This window comes from Periplaneta americana, chromosome 15 (genome assembly GCF_040183065.1).
Source record: "Periplaneta americana isolate PAMFEO1 chromosome 15, P.americana_PAMFEO1_priV1, whole genome shotgun sequence".
In the NCBI taxonomy this organism is placed as follows: Eukaryota; Metazoa; Arthropoda; class Insecta; order Blattodea; family Blattidae; genus Periplaneta; species Periplaneta americana.
This window is the reverse complement of record NC_091131.1, coordinates 14161501-14169362: the sequence shown is the minus strand read 5'-3', so window position 1 is coordinate 14169362 and position 7862 is coordinate 14161501.

Here is a 7862-nt window from a genome sequence, read left to right as displayed (position 1 = left end):
ACTTCAGCTGATCGATACAACGATCGCTGTCTTGGTTCGAACCTAGGGTTCGCATCAGGCGCTCGTGCTCGGTCTCGTTGAAGTTGGAACAGGCAGGAGTCGCCTGTTCCATTGCCATTATTTCGTCAGATTTAACTCAGGCCGCGAATGCGTAAATCGTACGGATTTTTTTAAGAACTACTGTATAATTTCACACACAATATTATGTCACACGAAAAACTCTTCGAACTTAATTGTTTTCCGAATTATCACTATATAAATAAACTAGCTTAATGAAACAGTATATTACACACTTCTCAATACTCTGTGAAGGAAGAGGTAACCCTACAGCTTCCAGCGATGCTCGGGTAAGTTCGTGTCCGCTCGAGCTGCTTCGGAGAAAACATTGCTTGAGACTCCCACTCACATCATCACTCACAGCAGACGAGAAGGGCTCGAGCACTGCCATCGTGATCTAATACAGGCCGTAAGGCAGACCACGTGACTCGCTTAACAGCTGATCGCGAAAGGCGGTCTTTCAACCATATGAATTAGTTGCAGTGCATGAAGAATAACATATATTTCTCTGAAATGCAGTGTAATTGCGTCAGTAAAATTTTAAACAGTGATTGTGAGACACTTGAGACACAATTTACTTGCAATTTAAGGTATAATATTATTTTTGGTGTGAAAATTACGTTGTTGCAGGCAAAGTTCGTATGTGTAATACCTGCCTTTATTTCGATTAAATATTGCGCCCTTATGTGGTTAAGTGAAATTTTGGTCTTATAAACAGTAGACTAAATATGTGTAATAATATATACGTGAAAGTGAAACATTGACTGGCATGTGAAGTAAGTTGTGATTAGGCCTGAGTGCAGCGTTACCAATGTTACTCTTGTCTAATCAATTATTGTTAGTTTAACGTATTTGTCTTATTAAATTTAAATTATTGCGCCCTTTTTATTTGTGAATAACCTACATTATACGAGTAAATAATACGACGTTTGATAATATACACAATTTGAACTAAAAAAGAGATACATATAGTATATTACGAAAAATTATACCCTATAGTTTTCATTTGTTACAGGATCTAGAATTGTAATTAGTTGAAATAAAGCACTCATGCTTCATTACGAAATTCTTGCACATTCATTTATGCACGTTTCAACAATTTTCAGTTGCATCGCACGCATATTTTAATGTGTTGAAGTTATAGGTTATGTTTATTCTATCAGTACTTGCCTTATTTCCATATTCGCAATTATGCATTATAATTAAGCATAACGCTACGTATAACTCATAAATGCAATTTGTCTACACTTCAATTGTATTTATTCGTTTCAGACGGTACTCCAGTCTGAAGTCTGATTAGTTTAATATGTTACTAGGGCTAAACTAGCGCTGAGGTAGTTCCCTTCGTATTCATACATCTTGCATATACAAATTAGTTCGGTTCGTTCAGGATTTTAATATGCCTTGCTTATAGGATCAAATGCATCTCCACAAAAAATAAATTCAACTGTTTTCAGTTCAGAAATTACCGAAACTATACCTCAGCGCTACTAAGTAATATAACGTATGTATATTTCATATGAGGGACTGTGGTGAATTTTCTACCTATAAGTAAGGACGGTAACCGTGTTCTGAAGTTTATCCTAAAAATATATTCTTCTTTATTAAATCTCAAAACCGTTTTCGTTCTCAACTTAAGCCTAAAATGTTGACGCAGATAGGTTATGTTAACATGGTAATTCTCTTCACATAAAAATAACACAGTTTTATTTATTATTCCTGCCACATTATGCAACACATAAATGGAACTTATGCACACATTACATTGAATAAAAATTTAATTGTATTATTTATTTGTTCCCTAGTATACTGGGTTGTAATGAATTGTATTTATCTAACCTACCAGATTAACACACAACTGTACATACACTAATTTCATAGGAGAGACTGTGGTAAATTTTGTACCTACAAGTAAGGAAGGTAGACGTGCTAAATTAAAATCACAATATAAATAATTCTTCTTTATTAAATCTAAAAATAGCTTCCATTCCAAACTTAAAATGTTGATGCAACCAGGTTATGTTACCATGTAAAACTCCGTTCACATTAAAATAACACAGTTTTGTAATTATTTCTGCAACATATTATGCAATAAGAAGTGTGAAGGGGTCTTATACACACATTACACTAAATAAAATTGAGCGCCGACACGCTATAAAGTAATATATTTCACTCAGCTCCGTATACTCAAATAGAAAAGCCCGACTCATCGAGTGACGTCACACAACCTGCATTACGGCCTGGTCTAGATCACGATGGCAGTGGCTCGAGTCGTTTTCACTTCACTGCAATAAGCCTGCTAACGATAGCTGTTTTCGCTTTTCGAAAACTGCAAGTAGGCCTATCCTTTAGAATGAAGTATATCTCACAATCTCAGTTAAGGGGGCAGGGAGGAAGGGAACAGCCTGTTCCCTCTGTTCCATGGAGGAACCGCCACTGATATTGTGAACTCAGTGTTGTGTTGATTTCTGCAATTATGGTTCTCACAACAGAGGAGAAGGTGTTTATTGTGGAGCATTATTTCCGGTCATACTGAGTACTGAAACTACAAACATACTCTGAAAATCAAGATAAGTCATTATAACATGCAAGGCGACATAAAACTGATCCCGTACGACGGAACTTCTCGACGACAGCTAACATTGTTGTGTTATTTGGTTCCGCATTGTTAAATCGCTCCTGGTGCCGCTCTTTAAAGTGGCGCAAGCTGGTCCATTCTGACGCCCCACTCCGTATGACCGGAAATAATGCTCGATGATGAACACCTTCTCCTCTGTTGTGAGAACCATAATCACAGCACTGAATATACAGTCTGATCCGTTTGGGTATGAATAATTTTAATTTATTATTATAAAGCTATTATGATAGTAGGAAAAATTTCTTGCTGGTTATATTATGATTAAAAGATGGGAGTTTCCAGATATGACAATCAACCATATGAAAGGACAAATGAAAATCGTAGATGATTGAAATGGCTACTACAAATCAACAGCGGGCACAATGTGTTCTTTGGTATGCTAAATTTGGAAGTGTTAAAAGAGTTCAAAGGGAATTTCGACGTGAGTATGGTGTGCGTAATGTACCTAAATACGATTCCATAATGTTGTGGTATCGAACATTTGTAGAAACAGGTTCTGTGTTAAAAAAAACATGAAGGAGGTCGCACGCGAAATCCAGTACGAGAAGCAGCTATCTCTTGGCTTGGTCCCCATACTCCCCAGATCTAACCCCTCCTGACTTCTTCGTGTAGGGTTTTATTAAAGACATTGTCTATTCACAGAAACCCAGGAACACTGATGATCTGAGAGTAAAAATTACTCAACCTTTTCAATAAATCACCGCTCTTATGTTACAACGGACATGGACTGAATTGCATCACCGTTATGAGTTGTACAGGGTGCGCAATGGGGGTCATGTTGAGCTCTGAGGAATCTCTCATCTTTTAGTGTTGTATGCACAAAGTTTCAACAAATAAAGTTCAGTAGTAAATGTTTTACGGTGTTTTTATTTTATCCATACCCAAATGGATTACCCTGTATAATTATTACTTATTATGAAATATTACAACTCTATATTAATAAATAATTTCTACACTTATTTACTTGCTTATATTACAATAGTACTGAATAATTTCGAGGGAAAAATTGTTCCGGGGCCAGGTACCGATCCCGGGACCTTTGGTTTAACGTACCAACGCTCTACCAACTGAGCTACCCGGGAACTCTAACAGACACCGTTCCAATTTTTCCCTCTATATGCACAGGCCTCAAAGTGGGCTGACAACGGTCAAGCAACCAACGTTGAGTGCACACTAACTCTGTGTCACTTAAATTGTGGTTTTATGTTAACGAACAGTGACGTATATTATGCAAATCAAGCTCTCAGGTATAACTCCCTGTGAAGTTGATTTGAATAATTTCGAGGGAACCGTGAGAAACAAACAGCTATTGTGACGGACGGTGGATTCGGCGCTATACAACACAGGAGATGCCCTATTTTTCATAGTAGAGATTATATGGAAGAAGAATAAATTTGTAGATGGTGTTAGTAGTTAGTGGAATGACGAGAGAAAACAGGACAACCCCGAGAAAATCCCTCACAATCTTTGTCTACCACAAATACAACTCTGCTATTGCCGAGATTTGAACTCTGGACCGTCGTTCTACCAACAGAGTTATTTGAGTGGCTAAGTATGTGAAATAAAAATCTCACACATGAAATATGAAACGAAATACAGTACGTAAATTCTGTATTGAAAAAGTACAGTTGAATGTATACACCGCACATCTTTAGCAACCCTAATAAAACACATGTAGGGCCAATACACAACTGCAATTGGGCTTACAAAATAAAGTGGTATCCTCAAAAATTTCCTTCTCCTTTCTTCTGACTCACCTCGTGGACTTTTTACTGGAGCGGAAATAAAATGAATATTTTATCAATAAAAAAGATATTTTGTTTACAGATCCGCTACTCTTGTGTTTTATCTTTATTTTAGACTAACCCTTTCTTCTTTCCCTGCTTTCTTCCGACCACTTGATTCTCATTTGTTCTTGCAAGATGGTGTCGTAAGCATACGACGCCATTTTCATATCTATGAAATTATGGCCGTCACATTTGCATGCTAAATCCATCCGTTATTTCATAACGACTATAACGACCTCCTGAACGCCACAGCTGTTAGAATATAAACGCAGAGCGTCCCTCTTTTGTTTTTTTAATAATACAGCCGAGTGGTAGCGAAGTAAGGCGGAGGATTATGCCTCATGAAATGTACTTTTAGAGTCATCAAGACAGCCATCTATAAAAAAGTAGTTTATGGACTTTATAGGAGGCATAATAAATTTTGTTGAGTCTCCCTGATTGATGCTGTATACAGAGCGAGGGAACATTCAGAATTCTCTATGAACGCTTTATTAAATTATTATGGCGAGGAATACCGTCAACAATAGAAATGCTCTCATTACATTCAAGTTCGGTTTCATCATTTTAATTTTTATATCTACGCTATACGTTTATAATGACAGGCTGCGAAATAAAATGATTTTTTTTTTCAAAAGGGAAACCTGCACACGAACTTCTGTAATAAAATGAGAAGTAGAAGATATTTTGGTATCATTACCTACATTATTATTTGATTCGATAAAAACTAAGTATACATAACCTCAAGATTATTTAATATTAGATTTCTGAAAGATTACTACAATGTAATATAAGCGTTTAATATTATTGAATGCACTCGTCTATTGCCACAAATTGCAAATTTCTAGCGCAATAATTAACAATAGATCCCTATTAGAAACAACAACAACCAAATTTCTTGGCTTAAAAATCGATGTGTTAAATTGGAAAAATCATATTAAAGAAATTACCCCCAAACTAAATTCAGCATGAATTTAAATACTATTATAGTCACAATCATGCCATGGTATGAAAGAAAAATTTCACAACCTCGAGCGGGAATCGAACCTGCGACCCGGAAGTCGCAGGTTCATTCCCGCTCGAGGTTGTGAAATTTTTCTTTCATACCATGGCATGATTGTGACTATAATAGTATTTAAATTCATTAATATGTCACATCAACGGACGTGCATACGTCATCAAACATCGTAAGATGAAGATTACATTTGTAAATTCAGCATGTTTTGCTATTAGATCTATGCAAAAGATAGTAAATATCAATACCTTAAAAACAATATACTTTGCATACTTCCACTCGGTAATGAGTTTTGGAATAATATTCTGGGGAAATTCCACAGATATTAACAGTATATTTCTATTGCAAAAAACAGTAATTAGAATAATAGTAGGTGCCAAATCTAGGGAATCGTGTAGGACTATTTAAAAAAAACTACAAATAATGCCCTTGACTTGTCAGTATATCATTTCATTAATAATCTTCCTCGTATGTAATCGTGAAAACTTTGTAACTAATTCAACAGTTTATAGCATAAATACACGTCAAAAAAATGACTTTCATACTCCATCGGAAAGTCTAGCGTGCTATCAAAAAGGAGTGTGTTATATGGCAGTAAAAATTCTTAATAGTCTCCCTATCGATATAAAAATGAAACTGAAAACATAAGATTATTTAGGGCCAAATTAGAGAAGTACCTAATTTCTCACGCCTTATATTCTGTAGGTGAATTCATGACATTCAATAACGCTTCATGAAATTGATACTAAAACTTTGTGTTGTACTAGTAGACTATATTGTAAATCCCGTCTGTATATATTTCATCTAGACTGTGACTATAAATTAAGACTTTATAATAGTATTAAGTTTTTTGACTTGTTCCATATTCTAACGGTCTTACTAATAAAAACTCTATATACAGACGTTTAACTCTCTTATACTTATACAATGAGTAGCTCGTTTATAAGTCGTGTGTAAATTCCTTACTAATAATCACTACATACGTAATGTATAACAGTATAACTGTTACACAGCTACGTTATAGTTTCGTCATTACTTCGTTACGAAAGGTAATAGAATATCTGAGGTTCTCTATTGCATCCGGTAGAGCGCTCTAGTGTGGCGTGTTAAATATCGATAGTACAACTGGCTCTAATCGATTACCACACTACATTTTGGTCAAAGAGTACAAGCTACAGCAATATTATTTTAACAATTCTATGATCTTTGGTTTATTCTTCTGCGGTTACAAGGTAACCATCATTATAAAATGACAGTCGATACGAACAGCTGTTAGAGGGACGGCCATTTTTTCGCTATATATAACGCTTAAACAAGGGGTTTCGTGTATATAACTACTGCAAAGCAATTCCCATTGCATAGTTACAGACTGTTTATAGGTCCAAAACTTATTCACGGTTTATTAGTAACGTTTTCTGTATCATCTCTGCATAAGTCTCGTATAAAAACTATATACGGTTTATTAGTAAGACTGTAGCTGTGAAGCAATGTATGATTACCATGGAATGTTAATAAAAAAATACTTGATTACGTGTTATGAAAAGTGATTTTTAGATCAATATTATTATATCCAATATTCAATTTCGAATTGGAGCTACCGTTATTTATTTTTACGTATTCCACGTTAAGAAAAACGCATTGATTTTAAGGGCCTTGCCTAATACATTGTAGAAGCTATGTGGTAGGTAGGCGTTTCTATGGCAACTGGTCATTTGATGGAATAGCCTCATATGCTCAATGCTTTTTTTCTTAACGTGAAATCGCCTAACAAAAGACAGACGAGTATACTAATTTAATCATGTGTGGTATCTCTGAACGAGTTTCGCATTTAGTATTTTAACTTTTAAAAGTATGTTCCTTTCTAAAAACATGTATTATTTTGTCACATGAACAAGAAAACACTGAATTATTTACGTGTTAATAATTCTGAGGTTTCGTCGAGGAAGTTGCTGAAATTGTGACCAAGTAGCCAGAAATTCATTCGCGCAATGGTCAACATCATAACGATACTGTTCTCAAACTAAAACTCCTGTGCGGAAGTAAGTTTCAAGAATAAATTTGTATTCCTCTTTGTAGGATTCATTTCGCCCTTGAGAAATATATAAAAAATTTAATCAAGTTCGACTGTAATAACAACATGGATGATATTATTTTTTTTAAATACATGGCTGCATTCATTTGTTCACAAAACAAAAGAACAATACACAATGTCAACAAGGAAATGGGCTACATCGTTTATCCACAGTCTAGTATATACAGTCACGAAGCTTGAGTTTTGAGGATACTAGGAACAATAGACTGTGCAGGTACTATTTCGCATTGTCTGTAATGAGGCGATAGTAGCGATCCTAGTGGAAAGCAACTATCT